The following is a 21,640-nucleotide window of genomic DNA, read 5'->3' on the forward strand; positions in this document are numbered from 1 at the left end:
CTGGCTACTCCTGACTACACCTTCATAGCTTTTGCTTTTGCTTTTGCTTTTGCTGACTCATTCTCATCTCCTGTATTTCAGTGTTGAAATGCCCCAAAGCTCAATCTTTGAACTCCTTCTCATGCTATCTACATTATCTATACCTCTTAGTCATCTCACCCAGTCTCTTGGCTTTAAATATCATCTATACCTTGATGATTCCCAAATTTCTATCTCTAATCTGGACCTTTCTCAAAAATCCCAGACTTGTATATTCAACTACCTACTTTCCATCTCCATGTGGATGTCTAAAAGGCTTCTCAAACTCAACGTGTCCTGACCTGAACTCCTGATCTTTCCTCCAAAACCTACTCCTCTCAGTCTTCACCATCTCAATAAATGTCATCTTTATTCATTGAGGTTCTCAGCATCAGAGTCATCATTGATTCCTCTCTTTCTCTCACTTTATAGTCAATCCATCCACAACATCCATTGGCTCTACTTACAAAATATATTTCAAAGGTGGACACTTAACACCATTTCCAGAGCTAAGACTTTATTCCAAGCCATTACCATCTGTTACCTGGCCCACTACAATTGCTTTATAGCTACCAGTTACTCTCCCTTCATCCGTTCTTGTTTCCCTAGAGTCCATTCTCTACACAGTAGCCAGGATGATCCTTTAAAAACATAAGTCAGATAACACTGCTCCCTTTGCTAAAACCTTGTAATGGCTTTCCATAAGACTTAGAAGAAAATTCAAACTCCTTTCCATGCCTACGATATCTTACATGATCTGGCCCCTGGCTACCACTTTAAAATCATCTCTGATCACTCTCCCCTTGCTTCCTCCATTTCAGCCACACTGGTCTCCTTGCTGTTTTTTGAACAAGTCAAGCACATTCCTACCCAAGGATTTCTGCATTTGTAGTCCCAAAGCCTAGAATATTTCTCTGTCAGAGAGCTTCGTGGCTTACTCCCTCGTTTCATTCAGGTATTTGCTCAAAGAGAACTTGTTTTACTATTCTATCTAAAATAGTATTCCCCTTTCCAACACCCTCTATCCTCATACCCTGTTTTATTTTTCTCTTTATCACTACTTAATATTACATATTTACATATTTAATTTCTTATTATCTATTTCCCCCCATCCCTAAATGTAAGCTCCCTGAGGATGATTTTATTCTATGCTGTGTTCCTAGAACCTAACAACAGTGCCTGCCACAAAACAGACTATTCAACTTGTTGAATAAATAAAGGCTTCTGGAACCCAGGAATATCTTTTTTGTTAATTATATAAATCATGTCAGTTTACACTATAGTTTAAAATCTGGAAAGAAGTATCATGCTTTTATAAGCTTCTACCTTTGACCAAACAGACTAAGAAGCACCCGCTTAAAAATCTTTAGACCAATTACTTTGTTGGAGATAGTATTTTCTGCTGGTGAAAGGGAAAGTGTCTTGCCCAGTGTGTCTTTAAAAAATTTTAATTCAAATTTGTTTAGAGCCAGCTGCCCACTTTTTCCTAAATTATTGACTCTGTAATTCAATTAAAAGGAGGGGGTAGAGGTAGAGAGGGAAGGAGAGAGATAAAGAGAGAGAGAAAGAGAGAGGTGAAGAGTTTTCATTTTATTTTATTTTGGTTTGGTTTTTTAAACTGATGAAAATTGTATATATTTATCATGTAAAATATGTTATTTAAAAATATGTATACATTGTGGAATAGTTACATTGAACTAATCAACATATGCATTACCTCACATACTTATCATCTTTAGGCGGTGAAATTAAAATTCACTCAGTACTTTTCAAGTATACAATATGCTGTTATTAACTATAGTCACCATGATGTACAATCTATCTCTTGAACTTATTCCTCCTATCTAACTAAAATTTTCTAACCTTCGACCAACATCACCCCACAGTCCCTGTTAATCAACATTCTATTCTCTACTTTTATGGGTTCAACTTTTTCAGATTCTACATATAAGTGAGATCATGTGGTATTTGTCTTTTTGTACCTGGATTATTTCACTTAACATAATACTCTCCATGTTCATTCACATTGTCTCAAATGACAGAATTTCTTTCACTGCAAAGACTGAATAGTATTCCAATTGTGTATATATACCACATTTTCTTTATCCATTAAGCCATTCATAGATACTTAGGTTGATTTCATATCTTGGCTACTGTGAATAATGCTACAATGAACATGGGAGTACAGATATTTCTTCAACATACTGATTTCTTTTCATTTGGATGTATGCCCAGCAGTGAGAATACTGGATCATATGGTAGTTATATTTTTAATTTTTTGAGGAACCTCCATACAGTTTTCCATAATGGCAGTAAAATTTACATTCCCACCAACAGTGTACAAAGATTCCCTTTTCGCCACATCCTCATCGATACTTGTTGTCTTCCGCCGTTTTGGTAACAGCCATTCTGATACTTTTGAGGTGATATCCCACTATGGTTTTAACTTGCATTTCCCTGATGGTTAGTGATGTTGAGCATTTTTTAATGTATTGGCTGGCCATTTGTATGTCATCTTTTCAGAAATGTCTATTCAGATCCTTTGCCATTTTAAAAATCAGGTTATTTTTATTGCTATTGAGTTGACTGAGTTCCTTACATATTTTAGAAATTAACCTAATCAAATATATGGTTTGCAAATTTGCCTTCCCATTCCATAGATTGTCTTTTCATTCTGTTGACTGTTTCTTTGACTATGCAGAAGTTCTTTAGTTTGAGGTAATACAACTTGTTTAGTTTGGCTTTTGTTGCCTGTACTTTTGGGTTCATATTCAAGAAATCACTGTCTAGATATATGTCGCAAAGTTTTTCCCCTATTTTTTCTTCTAGTAGTTTCAGGTCTTATGTTTAAGTCTTTAATTTATTTTACATTGATTTTTGTAGATGTTGTAAGATAAGGATCTAATTTCATTATTTTGCAGGTGGACACCCAGTTTCCCCAATACTATTTATTGAAGAACCTGTCCTTTCCCTATTGTGTGTTCTTGGCACCTTTGTTAAAGATCAATTTATCATAATGTGTGGATTTATTCCTGGGCTTTCTATATTTTTCTTGCTATTCTGTTATCTAAAGCAGGTGGTAAGCTAATACATACACTTCCACACTGAAATTAAACACAATACTGAAAAAGGGCTATAGGTTTGCTAGAATTTATAAAGTTTGAAAATTTAAAGAAACTTCCACAAAACTCTATACATTCACCATAAACATAGGGCTCCTTTTCTTTCCAATATGATGCAAAATGTCAAGCTAATATCTAAAAGTTTGAGAATGTTTTATATTGCTAGGGCTGCCGCAATAAAATACAACAGGGTGGTGGCCTAAACAACATAAATTTAATTTCCTGCAGTTTGGGGGGCTGGAAGGCCAAGATCAAGGTGTTGGCAGGTTTGGTTTGTCCTAAGGTCTCTTTCCCTGGCTTATAAATGGCCACCTTCTTGCTGTTTCCTCACATGGTGTTTTCTCTGTGCATGTGCATGTCTGCTGTCTTTCTTTGTGCCCAAATTTCCACTTTTTATAAGGACACCAATTAGATTGAATTAGGGCCCATCTTAATGGTATCATTTTAACTTAATTACCTCTTTGGAGACCCTATCCAAAACACAGTCACATTCTGAGGTGCTTGAGATTAGGGCTTAAATATATAAATCTTGTGGTAGACATGATTCAGCCCATAGTAGAGGATTATCATGGTAAAGAGGTATTAAAATGAACCTCTGTCATATTTACAGGAATTCCTCAGAAGAAAGGTTTCCAAGTTGTTTTTTAATTCATTGTGAAGTGAAATTTACAGAATGGTCAAATTTCACAACTCCACTTTAGTAATGAAATCTGGGGTATATGATACCTTATTATGATACTATCCTTTTGTGAATTCATGGATGGTGACATGGTGATGATTGGAAGTAAGTATGTTAAAGATATCCATATAATACCAAAAACTCAAAATATCAATAGCCTGTTTTACCACATCATTTACACATCTAGAACTTGCTTGTAGCTGTGACCATTGCCTTTACTCTAAGTGGTATGGTAAGCTAAATAATATGCCCATATCCTAATCTCTGGAACCTGTAAATGTGTTACCTCACATGGCAAAAAGGGACTGTGCTCCATTTGATCCAGCAATCCCATTATTGGGCATCTACCCAAAAGAACAAAAGACATTCTATAACAAAGATATCTGCACCCGAATGTTTATAGCAGCACAATTCATAATTGCGAAGATGTGGAAACAACTCAAGTGCCCATCAATACATGAGTGGATTAATAAAATGTGGTATATGTATACCATGGAGTACTACTCAGCTATAAGAAACAATGGTGATATAGCACCTCTTGTATTTTCCTGGAAAGAGTTGGAACTCATTCTACTAAGTGAAGTATCCCAAGAAAGGAAAAATAAGCACCACATGTACTCACCATCAAATTGGTTTCACTGATCATCACCTAAGAGCACATTTAGGAATAACATTGATTGGGTGTCAGGCAGATGTGGGTGGGGGAGGGGATGGGTGTATACATACATAATGAGTGCGATGCGCACTGTCTAGGGGATGGACACGTTTGAAGCTCTGACTCGGGGGGGGGGGGCAGGGCAATATATGAAACCTAAACTTTTGTACCCCCACAATATGCTGAAATAAGAATAAAAAAAAATCTTGAGATGGGAAGATTATCTTAGCTTATGTAGATAGTCCCAATATAAGCACAGAGTTCTTACAAGAGGGAGGCAAGAAGGTCAAACACAGAAGAAAAAGATGGGACAATGGAATCAAACGTTAGAATGATGTGAGAAAGGGTCCATGACCAAGGAATACAGGCAGACTTCAGAAACTTTTGAAAAAAGGCAAGAAAACAGATTATCCACTCATAACCTTCAGAAGGAACCAGCCCTGCCAACATCTTCACTATAGCCCAATGAGCCTAATTTTGGACTTTACACATCTAGAATAGTAAGATAATAAATTCATGTTGTTTTAAAAAAGTAAATTTGTGGTAATTTGTTACAGCAGTGACAGCAAAATAGGAAGAGTGGTCTTTGATTTTCAGCAGTAGAAAGGTATACTAGAACTCTTTTTTAGGGAATTACTTGGCAAATTGTTGAGTATATTGATACTGAGCACATCACAAAGTTCCTACCCACCCAACTCCAAAGTCACTGCTCTGTTCTCTAAATCATAAAGCTGTAAGATATCAGCTGATAAGACCTTGTTGAAGGCAAGGAGATTATTTTGAATTTAACTATTAGCACCAAGGCCACTTTTCAAGGCTTAGAAACTTTAAGCTTGTTTACTGCTCAGAGAGTAAAGGTAAACTCATCAGTATTATTTTGTGATAACACTGGCATACAGAAACAAAGTGAGTGGAAAACAACTCAATGAACTGTCTACAGGTGTATTAATTACTGATTGCTTTAATATGCTCCTTAATGTCTACTGAGCCCTTTGAAAAGTAGCAATAGCCTGTTTTCCTATGTTTAGTGTAGACCCTTTATGCCAAGAAAAAGCTTTTTGTAATTTTTAAATAGATACAGGAAAAGCAATACTATATTATCAAAGTTTTTAAAGAGATTTTATAACTGCTAGCATCTGTTGTACAGCACACTGCAATAGCATTTCTCAAAAGCCAATTTATGGAATTTCTCCCTGCAAGGATTAATAATGATGAATTATTCCCAATATATAAATATGGTGGTTGTAGATCTCTGATACACAGAGTCTATGAAAGTGGTGAAATTAAAAAAAGTTTCTATCTTATGTTTACCACAAGAATCTCAGCTTCATTTACATCATTCAAAATGTAACCTGCTAAATAAAAATAATCTCACAAATTAAAGACAGACTATATAGTTCTTGCTAAAAACCCTTAGGGACAAATATAATCACTACGAATATTCTAAAGGCCTTTTCTGTAGAAATGGAAAAGCAGATACTATAATTCATATGAAATTGCAATGGGCTTCAAATAGCCAAAACAATCTTGAAAAAAAAGAAAGAAGCTGGAGAACTCACAATTCCCAATTTCAAAACATACTACAAAGTTATACTCATCAAAATAGGGTGGTACAGACACAAGAACAGACAAATAGATCAATGGAATAGGATTGAGGGTCCAGAAATAAACTTACACATCTATGGACAATTGATTTTTGACAGTGGTACTAAGACCATTCAATGAGAAAAAAATGTCTTCAATAAATGTGACTGGGATGACTAGAAAGCTATATGCAAAAGAATTAAGTCGGACCCCTACCTCATACCATATATAAAAACTACCTCCAAATGGATAAAAGACATAAGAGCTAAAACTATATTGGGCAGTGATTCTGTTATATCTCACACTTATAAGAAAAACAAGGAAGAAAAGCTGTTCTCAAACTTGTTTACTAAGGATGACATTATGGCACCTACATGTTACTATGATTAGGGAACTTACAACTAAGATAATCTCTAACAAGAAACATACAATAGCATGAATGAACACTCAAAAAATAATAAAACAGAGACTTCTGATTTCCAGTCTGACATGTAAAGAGCTTGGAAGTCATTATTCCCATTGTCATTATAAGGAAAAAAGCTAGACAAACTAAAAATTAACAGCTCTTCTTAGATCCATCAGAGAATTGAGGTCACAGGAAAAGCTACTGTCCCCCAAAGTGAGAGAAAAGTAGATACCGAAAACCACAACTTGTTGAGATCAGAAGCCCGCTACTAGACCCAGTACTAGAAGGAAAACAAACAATAACTGATGAATTGCTGGAGGCTCAATGTGGACTAGCTTTACCTTTAAAAACTCTGAGAGTTCCTTTTAGAGGGGCTCCCACAACTTAATGAGTTTTACCTCCAGGAGCCCTGACAGGTTCTCAACATGAGGATTAGAGAAAAGTCCCCTCATGTTTCTAGTAGGAGGAGGGGGGAAAACAACCATTTGAAATATGCCCAGAGAATTCTGTTCTCCTTAACAAATCCCTGCTGCCCTCAAGGGAAACTATTTTACCAGACCTTAACTGAATCGGGTTTTATCAATGCCTAACCAACCATAGGGAAGTGAAATACCCAATTCCAGTTCCCATTAGCCTCTGATGTGGGATAAGGGAAATAACCAACTCCAGCCCCCTCTAGGATTCCTGTATCACCTAGTAGGAGGAAAAATATTGAGAAGAAGGTCATAGCACAGGAGCACAAGCTCACTAAAAGACTAAGAACTAATTATAACACTATAGAATATATCCCCTGTCCCCATTGCTTACCACCACATGGAGCAGGCTCCTGTATAATAACAGAGGATTGTAGCTGGAATGGTAACAGACTCTATATAAGAAGTCATCTCTGGGGAACCCAAAGACAACAGAATAGGAAAAAGGATAGCAGAGGAAATTTTAGCCTCTGACACCTACAACTATAGCAAACAATGAACACAGCCTAACTCCTAGCCAAATAAATATAAAACCTCACACTTAAGGCCTGTTTTTCTGGATTCCCGTTGCCTGATAAATCATATTTGGCTTTTAATAAAAAAATTAAAAGGCATGCTGAAAGGCAAAATACAGTCTGAAGAAACAAAGAAAGCCCAGAACCTGACTTGGATATGGCAGAAATTTGGAACTATCAGACCAGTATGATAAGGGCTCTAATGGAAAAAAATATGGACAACATACAAGAACAAATGGGTAATATAAACAGAGGGATGAAAACTCTTTGAAAGACTCAAAAATGCTAGAAATTAAAAAAACTGTAACAAAAATGAAGAATACCTTTGAAGAATGCCTTCATCATTAGATTGGACAGTGGACAGGGAGCTTGGAGGTATGTTATAGAAACTCCACAAACTGAAAAATAAAGAGAAAAAAAGAATAAAAAAACACAGAACAGAATAACCAAGAATTCGGGGACAATTACAAAATGTATAACATATAGATAATGAGAATTCCATAAGAGGAAGAAAGAAAAAAAGGAACAAAGAACTATTTAGAGTAACAATGGCTGAAAATTTTGCAAAATGAATGAGAGGTGCTGTCTTTGTTTGTTTTCTGCTGCTATAACAGAATGTCACAGACTGTGTAATTTATAAAGAAAAGAGATGTTTTTGGTTCACAGTTCCGGAGGCTGTGGGAAAGTTCAAGATTGAGGGGTTGCATCTAATGAGGGTCCTCTTGCTGGATCATTACATAGTGAAAGGGCAAGCCAGCAAACAAGATAGAGAAATAAAAAGGGGGCCAAACTCCCATGATAACTAATCCACTCCCACCATAATGGCATTTATTCATTCATGGGGGCAAAGCCCTCATAACCTCTTAAAGGTCCCAACTCTCAACACTGCTACAATGGCAATTAAATTTCAACATGAGTTTGGAAGGGGCATTCAAACCATAGCAGTTGCCAAACTACAGATACAAGAAATTCAGAGAACACTAAGCAGAATTTAGCAAAAAATCTACACCTAGGCATATCATACTCAAGATGCAGAAAATCAAAGACAAAATGTTCAAAGAAGCCAAAAGAAAAAAAAATGCCTTACTTATAGAGAAACAAAGATAAGAATTACATTGAACTTCTCTTTAAAAGGAGGAGGAAGAAGAGCAGGGGTTGGTCTTGCTGTCTTGGGGTGGCAGAGGCAGAAGAAAATCTGGGTATAAGTGGACTTGCGCAGTTCAAACTTGTGTTGTTCAAGGTTCAGCTGTGTTTTCCTCATTCCTAATTGATCTAACAGATAACTGTCCAAAATAACAATAGAAACAATGTATTCAGTGATTATAGCTTATGGATATTAGAAATGAATGACAATAATAAGGATGGGAGAGAGGAATTGGGAATACTTTGTCATAAGGTATGTAAATTACCCATGAAGTAGTATAGTGTTATTTGAAACTAGACTTAGAATAGTTGCTAATACATCTAATGTATATGACAAATTCTAAAGCCATCACTAAGAAAACTGAAAAAAGAAATACAGGCTGAGTATCATTTATCCAAAATGCTTGGGACCAGAAGTGTTTCAGATCTTTATGGATTTTGGAATATCTGCATTATACTTACCAGTTCAGCATCCCTAATCCAAAAATCTGAAATCTGAAATGCTCCAATAAGCATTTCCTTTGAATGTCACATCAGTGCTCAAAAAGTTTTAGATTTTGGATTTTCAAATTAGGAATGTTTAAGCTACATAATTAATGTGCTAAGAGAAGAGAGTAAATGGAATATTTTTTTAAATGCTCAGTTAAAACCAGAGAAGGCAGAAAAAGAGTGGAAGACAAAATATGACAAGGAGAACATGGCAACAAACATAAAATAGTTATAAATATGCTCAATATTAATCCAATCATATGAATAATTACTTTAAATATGAATTGTCCGAATACTTCAATTAAAAGACATACTTTCAGGGTGAATGAAAAAAATCAGGACCCAACTATATGTTGTCAATAAGAATCCCCTTTACATATAAAGAGACAGATAGCTTACAAGTAAAACAGATTACGATATAACATGCAAATACTAATGAAAAGAAAGTTAGAGTGGCTGTATTATTTTCAGTCAAGCAGACTTCAGAGAAGGGAAAATCATCAGGCATAAAGAGAAGTACTACATAATAATGAATGGATTAAACTTCAAAGAAGACACAGCAGCTCTTATGGTGTATGCTCCTAAAAACAAACTATCAAAATATTGGAGGCAAAATCTACTAGAACTGCAAGAGAAATAGATGAATCCACTATGATAGTTAGATATTTCAACGTCATGCTATCAGCAATTGACAGATCCAGCAGGCAGAAAAATCAATAAGAACACAGTTATACTGAACAGTGCTAACAATCAACTGGATTTACTTGACATCTATAGAATATTTCATCTAAAAACAGAATATGCATTCTTCTCAATCTCACATGGAACATACATCAGGATGGACCAATTCTGAGCCATAAGACATACCTTAATAAATTTAAAAGAACAGAAATATTAGTAATTCAATGTATGTTCTTGGACCAGAATGAAATTAAATAAGAAATCAAAAATAGAAATATAGCTGGAAAATCCCAAAATATTTAAAGCAGACAAAAACATATACTGGGGAAAAGAATCCCTATTCAATAAATGGTGCTGGGAAAATTGGATAGCCACATGTAGAAGACTGAAACAGTATCTGCACCTCTCACCACTCACAAAAATCAACTCACAATGGATAACAGAATTAAACCTAAGGCATGAAACTATAAGAATTCTAAAAGAAAATGTTGGAAAAACTGTTATAGACATTAGCCTAGGGAAAGAATTTACGAAGAAGACTCTAAAAGCAGTCAAAGCAACAACAAAAATTAATCAATGGGATCTCATCAAATTAAAAAGCTTTTGCACAGCCAAGGAAACAATCATTAGAGCAAATAGAAAATCTACAGGATGGAAGAAAATATTTGCATGCTATATATCCCACAAAGGGCTGATAACTAGAATCTATAAAAAACTCAAGTAAATCAGCAAGAAAAAAATCAAATGATCCCATTAAAAAGTGGGCAGAAGACATTAACAGAAACTTTTCAAAAGAAGACAGAATAATGGCCAACAAACATATGAAAAAATGCTCAATATCTCTGATCATCAGGGAAATGCAAATCAAAACCACAATAAGATATCACTTAACTCCAGTGAGAATGGCTTTTATCAAAAAGTCCCAAAATAACAAATGCTGGTGTCAATGTGGAGAGATAGGAACACTCATACACTGTTGGTGGGACTGCAAACTAGTATAACCTCTATGGAAAGTAGTATGGAGATACCTCAAAGAACTAAAAACAGAACTACCATTTGATCCAGCAAGCCCACCACTGGGGATTTCCCCAAAGGAAAAAAAGACATTCTATAAAAAAGACACTTGCACTTGAATGTTTATAGCAGCACAATGCACAATTGCAAAGAGGTGGAAACAACCCAAGTGCCCATCAATACATGAGTGGATTAATAAAATGTGGTACATATATACATATGCCATGGAGTACTACTCAGCCATAAAAAATGGTAAACTAATACCTCTTGTATTAACCTGGATGGAACTGGAGACCATTTTTCTAAGCAAGGTATCACAAGAATGGAAACCAAACACCACATGTACTCACCATTAAATTGGAACTAATCGATCAACACTTATGTGCACATGTGGAAATAATATTCAGCAGAAATCCAACAGGTGTTAGGGGCAAGGAGGGGATGGGTAAATTCACACCTAATGGGTACTATGCACACTATCTGGGTGACAGACACGTTTATAACTTTGACCCAAACAGTACAAAAGCAATTTATGTAACCAAAACGTTTGTACCCCTGTAATATTCTGAAATATATATATATACATACTATATATACACACATACTATTTATATATATATATATATATATATACACATTTCCAAATAACAAATGAGTCAAAGAAGAACTCCCAAGAGAAATTTTTTAAAACTTTGAAATAAATTAAAATGAAAATATAACATCAAAATTTGTAGGATGCAAATAAAGCGGGAAATTTACAGAACTGAATGCATATATCAGCAAAGTAGAAATATCTAACATCGATAATCTAATATTCCATCTTTGAAAACTAGAAAAAGAGAATATTTAATCCAAAGTGAGAAGAACAAAGAAATAATAAAAATTAGAGCAGAATTCAGTGAAATTGAAGAAGATAATAGAGTTAAAAAAGAAAAGAATTTCAAGTCAACAACTAAACTATACACCTTAAGGAACCAGAAAAAAAAATTGACAAACTAAACCCAGAGCCAGTAGAAGAAAGGAGATAATAAACATTAGAGTGAAAATAGAGAGTAGAAAAACAATAGAGAAAAATCAATGAGATCAAATGTTAGTACTTGAAATGAAAAAAAAAATGGATAAACCTTTTGCTAGATTGACTAAAAAAAGAAAAGCCTCAATAAAATCAGAAATGAAAGTAGAAACATTATTACCACTTTTACAAAAATAAAAAAGATTATAAGAGAGTATAATGAACAACTGTATGCCAGCAAATTGGATAACCTAGATGAAATGGACACATTCCCAGAAACACATAACCTACTAACACTGAATAACGAAGGAATAGAAAATGTGAATAGACTTGTGTCTAATAAGGATATTGACTCGGTAATCATAAAATCTCCCAACAAAGAAAAACACTGGACCATATGGTTTCACTGGTGAATTATATTAAACATTTAAAGGAGAATTAACAGCAATCCTTCTCAAACTCTTCAAAAAAATGGAAGAGGACGGAATACTTCCTAATTCATTCCATGATGCCAACATTAGCCTGGTACCAAAGCTACAGCCAACATCCCTTATGAATACTGATGCAAAAGTCTCAACAAAATGCTAGCAAACCAAATTCAGCAGTATATTTAAAGAATTATACTCCATGGTCAAGTGGGATTTATTCCTGGAATGTAAGGGTGGTTCAACATATGAAAATTAAACAATGTAATGTACCCCACTGACAGAATGAAGGGAAAAAATATATCTCTTTCATATAGAAATAGCATTTTACAAATTCCAACACCCTTATATGAAAAAGAAAAAAAACCTCAACAAAGTAGGAATAGAAGTAAATCTCCTCAACTCCTCAACAAAATAAGGGTCATATAGGAAAAGCCCACAGCTAACAACATACTCAAGAGTGGAAGACTGAAAGCTTTTCCTTAAGATCAGGAACAGGACAAGGATGTCCACTTTTTCCACTTTTATTAAATATAGTATTGGAAGTTTTAGGCAAAGCAATCAGGCAAGAAAAAGAAATAAAAAGCATCTAAATTGGAATGGAAAAAATAGAAGTATTTATGTTAACAGATGACATGATTATATATGTAGAAAACCCCAAAGGTAAGACACAAAAATGATTAGATCTAATAAACAATTTTAGCAAAGTTGAAGGATACAAAACCAACAAACAAAAATGTGTTGTAGTTCCATATACTAACAATGCATAATCCAATAAGGAAATTGAAAACAATTTCATTTACAGTAGCATTAAAAAATACTAAGGAATATGCTTCACTAAGGAGACCAAAGGCTTATACACACAAAACTTGAAAATATTGCTGAAAGAAATTAAAGAAGATATAAATAATTGGAAAGATATCCTGCGTTCATTGATTGGAAGAGTTAATATTGTTAAAATGTCAATACTATCCAAAGTGATCTGTAAGATTCAGTGTAATCCCTGTAAGAATCCCAATGATATTTTTTGCAGAACTAAAAAAACCCATCCTAAAATTTATAAAGACTTTCAAGGGACCCCCAAATAGATAAAACAATCTTGGAAAAGAAGAGCAAAGTTGGAAGAATAACACTTCCTAATTTCAAAGCTTACTACATAACTAAAATAATCTAAACAGTATGGTACTGGCAAAAAGACAGACATAATTAAATATAAACCAATGAAATAGAATATAGAGTCCAGAAATAAACCCTTGAGTATATGTTATTAAACAAAATGATTTTTGACAGGGGTAAAGACTATTTAATCGGGGAAGTACAGTCTTTTCAAGAAATGGTGCTGGAAAAACTGGATATCCACATGCAAAAAACATAAAATTGGACCTTCCCTTACCCCATATACAAAAAATTAACTCAAAATGAATTAAAGACTTAATAAAAAAGGACAATAGTGATTACCAGGGGCTGATGGGAGGGGGCAATAGGGAGTTATTTTTTAACAGGTATGGGGAGTTATTTCTTAATGGGTATAAAGTTTCAATTTGGGATGATGAAAAGTTCTGGTGATTGATAGTGGTGATAGTTGCACAGGAATGTAATATACTTAACGCCACTGAATTGTACAGTTAAAAGTGGTTAAAATGGCAAATTTAATGTCATGTGTATTTTATCATAATTTTTAAAAATTATTTTAAAAATATTATTTAAAAAATATTTAAATGTACAACACAAAGGGCAAACCCTAAAGTATACTAGCAACTTTAGTTAATAATAATGTATCAGTTTTCATTTATCAATTGTAAAAAAATATACCACACTAAATACAAGATGCTAATAATATGGGAACCTGTGTGTAGGGGGTGAAAGAGTGGAGGAGTGGGGAAAGAAGTAGTATATGGAAGCTCTCTGTATGTACTTTCTGCTCAGTTCTTCTGTGTACCTAAAACTGCTCAAAAACATAAAATCATTTTTTTAAAAAGCCAGTATTATTGCATTTTGGTTTCTTCTGTTTTTGCCCTATATGTCTTAAAAGCCAAATGCATAAAACTATAATCATAAATCTATGTTAATGGACACACAGTATATAAAGTTTGAGTTTGTGACAATAACAACATAAAAGAGGGGGACTGGCTGGGCACAGTGGCTCAGGCCTATAATCCTAGCACTCCGGGAGGCCGAGGCAGGAGGATCCCTTGAGGTCAGGAATTCGAGAGCAGCCTGAGCAAGAGCGAAACCCCATCTCCCCATCTCTACTAAAAATAGAAAAAATTAGCCAGTCAACTAAAAATAGAAACAAAAAATTATCCAGGTGTAGTGGCTCGTGCCTGTAGTCCCAGCTACTCGGGAGGCTGAGGCAGGAGGATCACTTGAGCCCAGGAGTTTGAGGTTGCTGTGAGCTAGGCTGACGCCATGGCACTCACTCTAGCCAGGGCAACAAAACGAGACTCTGTATCAAAAAAAAAAAAAAAAAAAAGAGGGGGCCTGAGCTGTTAAGGAGCAGAGTATTACATACCACTGAAACTAAGTTGGCATTAATTCAAACTTGGGTGTTGTACAGTTAAGATATTAATTGTAACACCTAGGATGACCACTAAGAAAAAACTAAAAAATATATGAAAAAAGAAACGAGAAGTGAATGAAAGTGGTATATAGAGAAACCGTCAAATTGTTTTCCACAGTGGCTGTACCATTTTACATTCCCACCAGCAATGTACAAGGGATCCAATTTCTCCACATCCCTTCCAACACTGACTTTCCATTTTTTAAAAAAGTATAGACATGCCAGCAGATGTGAAGTTAGGTATCATTATGGTTTTGATTTGCATTTCCCTAAAGACTAATAAAGTTGAGCATCTTTTCATGTGCTTTTTGGCCATTTATATATCTTCTTTGAAGAAATGTTTATTAAAGTCCTTTGCCTAGTTTTTGATTGTGTTATTGATCTTTTTATTGATTGGTAAGAGTTATTTAAATATTAAATACCATTATTTTTGGTATATCAGAAAAATCACGTTACTTTAATAGGAGTGACAAATGAAAAAGGCACAACCTTTGAGCCATTTTTTCTTGTTTCTTATCCACTTGGGATTTATAAACCAAGGGATGATACTCACTTGAGTTTTTGTTTTTCATAACAGACTAGTTTTGATTCAGAAGAAATTATTATCTGTTTAGGAAATTGAAGATGATAGAGAGCCCTCCTCTAGGAGCATAGGCTTTATTGTACTTGGTCATTGGGTCACTGAGGGTTGAATCTTCAGCTCCGGACCAGGGTTTCTCATTTAAGGTGCTTTGAAGAGCATGAAGTTTCTTCAACTGTGTTATCTCAATGAAATAAACCCCTGCTGGAGAACAAAAGATATTGACATAAAATTCATAATTTAATGTATATACTGCTTAGGGTCACTTTAGTGTAATCAGATTATGGGATCTGCTGTAGCACAGAATGGAGTTTTAACATAGGAAATCAGATCATGTGTTTGCACTAATTACCATTTTCTTACTTTTCAATCTGGATCATAGATTTCTGTGTGTCTAACTTTTTTCTCTGGTGAATAAGTCAACAATCCCTCCAAAAAACATTAACACTTGCAAGGTCTAGACATGTTCGAAAATCCTTCGAATATGACTTTAGAGAAAGAAAAATATTCTTAGCTAAGAAAATCAACTTTCATACTTACAGAGCCTATTCCCAACAGCTGCAAGTCCTCAACTGGATTAGTAATAATAAAACGTCATTAATTGTGAATAAAACATTAACAAAAATGTGTTAAGTATGTTTTAGAAAATAAATGGTTAGATTTTAAAAAAAGAATTTTACTAAGAATTATCCTATAATATGACGATGATCAACTAAACAGTTTTCCTTAACACTACCAAAATAACTTTTATAGGGTTTGAACATAATTTTCCTTTAAAAAAAGCTTAGTAATCTTACTGCTGAATTACATCATCTACTAGAATTTTAAATCATCATTTATTATCATGCTAATCATTGATGATTTATATAACTATCTGAAGTATCTGAACATACTTGAGACAATTAAAATAATAAAAGGTCTTATTAACTCATAACAGTAAACTCCCAAATTTGTTAGCACTATGAGAATTCTTTTCTTCTCTTTGCATATCAGGAGTTTTGAATATTAAGTTCAGGCAAAGAAAAAATGCTTTTCTTTCCAGACATTTCCTCAGCCCCCAAAATCTTTCTAATTAGCATTTTGCTACTTACAAATTGATTTTCATTCTTTAAGGGGAAATTCATATTTCTGATCTTATTCTTTTCTGTGAGTTAATAGAACTTATATATTGTATTCATCATTAGTAAAAATGCAAATTAAAACAAAGAGGGCCGGGCACGGTGGCTCACGCCTATAATCCTAGCACTCTGGGAGGTGGAGGCGGGTGGATCGTTTGAGCTCAGGAGTTCGAGACCAGCCTGAGCAAGAGCGAGACCCTGTCTCTACTAAAAATAGAAAGAAATTAGCTGTACAACTAAAAATATATATAAAAAATTAGCCTGGCATGGTGGTGCATGCCTGTAGTCCCAGCTATTTGGGAGGCTGAGGCAGAAGGATCGCTTGAGCCCAGGAGTTTGAGGTTGCTGTGAGCAAGGCTGATGCCACAGCACTCTAGCCTGGGCAACAAAGTGAGACTCTGTCAAAAAAAACAAACAAAAAAAAAAAAAAAACAAAGATACCATTTTCATTTAACAGATTGACAGGTACCTTTAAATATGTAAATACTCAGAACTGCTGGTAAGTGTGTAGAACAAGAGACTGTGATATACTGATAGGGTATAAAATGATATAATCCCCTTGTAAGGAGATTTCTAATGTCTATTAAAATGAAAAATGCCAATGACTCAGGAGTCCACTTCTCAGCATCACCCAGAGAAACAACCACGTAAGACTATGAAATACTACACAAAACTAATAAGAGATAAATATATAATTAAACGGAAAAATCTCCAAGACATACTACTGAAAAAAAGCTGTATAATAATACATATGCTATGATAACATTTAATATTCTAAAAAAACTTTAGAATACTTAGATATATTCGTATGTAGGTAATACATAGAAAAGTTCTAGAAAGTGACAGTATGTATTACCTCTAGGAAGGAGACTGGGATTGAGGTTTATAGTTGAAGAAGCTTTTAACTTTATTTGTAATGGTCAATATTTTGAAACCAAAATGTATTAAGATATTATATGAGTTGGCGTTTAAAGGGCCCAACAAATGTCAATCTTTTTCCTCCACCCAAGTTCTGAACAAACTGAGTAAAAGGAGTAAAGCAGATGAGAGATCCATAAATAATCTTTGTTACTGACAAATCTGGTACAGAAGAATATAACTTAGATCTTTGGGCAAAAAGCCTTCTCAAAAATGAATCCTAAAATTTGACATACTATATCATCCAATTAAAAACTGGTACCCTATTCCAGCCTATACTTGAAAACTTACGTTACAGAGAAGCAGAGTAGGACACAGCTCTCCGTGGGAAAGCCATCTTCCAAAGAGAAAGGAAAGAGGGAAGGGCAAGAGTGAGTAAGGGTGGGGACACAGAAAAGCCAGAAATGTTATTCTAATAAAGATCCCTCCACAAGGAAGACTCAGGCAGTGCAAAGGCAATTTATGTAACCAAAGCATTTGTACCCCTGTAATATGGTGAAATAAGAAAAAAAATTAAAAAATATATATCAGGGAGTACTACTCAGCCATAAAAAACAATGGTGAACTAATACCTCTTGTATTATTCTGGATGGAGCTGGAGCCCATTCTTTGAAGTGAAGTATCATAAGAATGGAAACACAAACACCACATGTACTCACCATTAAATTGGCGTTAATTGATCAACACTTATATGCACATATAGAAGTAACATTCATTGGTTGCCGGGGAGGTGGAAGGGGGGAGGGGATATGGGTAAATTCATACCTAATGGGTGCAGTGCATACTTTCTGGGGGATGGGTACACTTGTAGCTCTGACTTGGGTGGTCCAAAGGCAACATATGTAACTAAAATGTTTGTACTCCCACAATATTCTGAAATAAAAAAATTTTAAAAAGTGGATAAGCAGCATTATTCCTTAAAAACATGTATAAATAAAATTTTTAAAAAATAAACTGTTCTTCTTTTTTAGGGAATATTGAGGCTTTGGTGACCTTGAGGGCAGAGTTTCAGTTGAGTAGTAGAGGAAGAAACTAAATTGTAATTGTGTGAGGACTGAATAGGAGACGTGAAAGCAGAAATAACAAACGTAGAAAACTTGATTGTTGTGAAATGGTGGAGAGAAAGAGGGTGGTAGCTGGAAAAGTATGTGAGATTAGTGCTGGAGAAAGAATTTTTTTCCCTTCCAATGGGAAAAATATTTATATTTTTCATGCAGATATGGAAAAACCTATAGAAATAGTAGGGTTAAAATACAGGAGAGTGGAGATAATCAGGAAGGCAGAGTCCCTAAGAAGAAGCAAACACTGAATCAAAAGGAGACATAAAGTTTTAAAATAATAGTTGGAGACTTCAAACACCACACTCAATAACAAACAGAACATCTAGACTCAAGATCATAAAGAAATAGAGAACTTGAACAATGCTATAAATTAACTAGACCTATCAGGCATATACAGAACACTTATTCTCCTAAGTTGCAATGAACTTTAAAATATTGAAATCACATGAAATATCTTCACTGACAATGGATGAAGCTAGGAATCAATACCAGAAGGACAAATGGAAAACTCACAAATATGTGGAAATAAAACAACACACTCTTAAACAACCAATGAGTCAAAGAAGAAATCTCAAGGAAATCAGAAAATACTCAGAAATGAATGAAAACAAAAACACAACATACCAAAACCTGTGGGATGCAGCAAAGGCAGTGATGAGAGAGAAGTTTATAGCTGTAAACACTTATATTAAAAAATAAGATCTTGGCCGGGCGCGGTGGCTCATGCCTGTAATCCTAGCACTCTGGGAGGCCGAGGTGGGCGGATCGTTTGAGCTCAGGAGTTCAAGACCAGCCTGAGCAAGAGCGAGACCCCATCTCTACTAAAAATAGAAAGAAATTATATGGACAGCTAAAAATATATATAGAAAAAATTAGCCGGGCATGGTGGTGCATGCCTGTAGTCCCAGCTACTCGGGAGGCTGAGACAGGAGGATCGCTTGAGCTCAGGAGTTTGAGGTTGCTGTGAGCTAGGCTGATGCCACGGCACTCACTCTAGCCTGGGCAACAGAGTGAGACTCTGTCTCAAAAAAAAAATAAATAAATAAAAAATAAGATCTCAAACCAATTATCTAACTTTACACTTTGAGGAATGAGGAAAAAGGCAAACTAAACTCATAACTAGCAGAAGGAAGGAAATAATAAAGATTAGAGTAGAGATAAACAAAATAGAGAATGGAAAAATAGTAGAGAGAATCAATAAAACCAAAAGTTGGTTCCTTGAAAAGTTCAAGAAAATTGATAATTCTTTAGCTAGACTGTCAAAAAAAGAAGACACAAATGACTAAAATCAGACATGAAAGTGGGAACATTATTGCCAACCCTATAGAAATTTAAAAAGATTAAAAGAGAACACCAACAAATTAGATAACCCAAGTGAAATAAACAATAAACAATTTCCTACAAATATACAAATTACCTAAAATGACTCAAAAAAGAATAGAAAATCTCAACAGTCCCCTAAATAGTAAACAGATTGAATCAGTAATCAAAAACTTCCCAAAAAAGAGAATTCCAGGACCAGATGATTTCATTAGAAAATTCTGACAAACGTATAAAGAAGAACTAACACAAACCCTTATCGAACTCTTCCAAAAAAATAGGAGTACATTTCTTAACTAATTCTATGGAACCAACATTACCCTGATACCAATGCCAGATGCAGACATCACAAGGAAAGAATATTACAGACAAATAACCCTTATGAATAAAGATGCAAAAATTCTCAACAAAATACGAGCACACCAAATCCAACAGCATATTAAAAGGATTATACACTACGACCAAGTGTGATTTATCCAAGAATTGCAAGGGTGGGCAACATAAGTATGTCAACTCATGTAATATTCCACTTGAACAGAACAAAATAATCTCCACATGATCATCTCCACTGATGGAAAAAAGGCATTTGATAAAATCTGATACCGTTTCATGATAAAAAACATTCATAAAATTAGGCATAGAAAATAACTTCCTTAACATGTTAAAAGGCATTTATGAAAAACTCACAGCTAATATCATGTTCAATAGTAAAAGACTGAAAGCTTTCACTGGGAAGATCGGGAACAAGACAACATGTCTGCTGTCACCACTGCTATCCAACATTGTGGTGGAAGTTATAAGCAGAGCAATTATACAGGAAAAAAGAAATAAATGATATCCAAATAGTAACAAAAGAAGGAAAATTATTTCTATTTGTAGATGACATGATCCCATAGATAGAAATTCCAAAATAATCTACCAAAAGCTGCTAGAGTTAATAAATAAATTTAGCAAAGTTGCAGCTTAAAAAATCAACACACAAATATGGGTTATGTTTTTATATACCAGCAATGAACAATATGAAAAGGAAAGTAAGAAAATAATTCCATTTACAATAATATATAAAAGAACGAAATACTAAGAATAAATTTAAGGAGATGAATGATTTATATACCTAAAACTATAAAATATTGCTAAAAGAAATTAAAGACCTAAATACATGGAAAGTTATTCTGTGTTCATGGATTGGAAACTTAGTATCATCAAAATGGTAATACCTCCAAAGCAATCTACAGATTTAATGTAATCTCTGTCAAAATCCCAATGACTTTTTTTTGTATAAGTCAAAAAGGTGATTCTAAAATTCACATGGAAGAGAAAGTGATTCAGAATAACAAAAACAATGTTAAAGCAAAAGAACAAAGTTGGAGCACTTATACTTCCTGATTTCAAAACTTACTACAAGGCTACTTTAATCAAAGCACTACAGTACTTGATGAGACATAGAGGACTAGTTTCATTTCTCTACATATGGATATCCAGCTTTCCCAGCATGACTCAAAATAGACTGTACAGTTAAATGTAACTATGAATCTACTAGAAGACAACATAAGGGAAACACTTTAGGACATTGGTCTGGGCAAAACTTTTATGGATAAGGCTTCAAAGGCACAGACAACAAAAGAAAAAATAGGCAAATGGAATTATATCAAACTAAAAAGCTTCTGCACAGCAAGGGGCACAGTCAACAGAGTGAAGAGAAAACCTGCAGAATGGGAGAAAATATTTGCAAACTATTCATCTGATGAGGGATTAATATCCAGAATATGCAGTCATGTTTTGCTTAACAATAGGGATACTTTCTGAGATATGCGTCATTAGGCAATTTCATTATTGTGAGAACATCATAGAGTGTACTTACACAAAC

General features: G+C 34.5%; 1 protein-coding gene across 2 annotated transcripts in view; it reads right to left on the reverse strand.

Annotated features, from left to right (window-relative positions):
* GPRASP1 (G protein-coupled receptor associated sorting protein 1) overlaps window positions 1-21,640 on the reverse strand; it is a 45,177-nt gene that overhangs the window by 19,314 nt on the left and 4,223 nt on the right. Inside the window, exon 3 of one of the 2 annotated variants that reach the window (XM_069463878.1) lies at window positions 7,776-7,850. The exons of the other annotated variant lie outside the window; for it this stretch is intronic. The gene's annotated coding sequence lies outside the window, so the exon portion shown is untranslated. The remainder of the gene's footprint in view (window positions 1-7,775; window positions 7,851-21,640) is intronic. 2 annotated transcript variants of the gene reach the window in all.

This window comes from Eulemur rufifrons, chromosome 30, assembly GCF_041146395.1.
Source record: "Eulemur rufifrons isolate Redbay chromosome 30, OSU_ERuf_1, whole genome shotgun sequence".
NCBI lineage: Eukaryota > Metazoa > Chordata > Mammalia > Primates > Lemuridae > Eulemur > Eulemur rufifrons.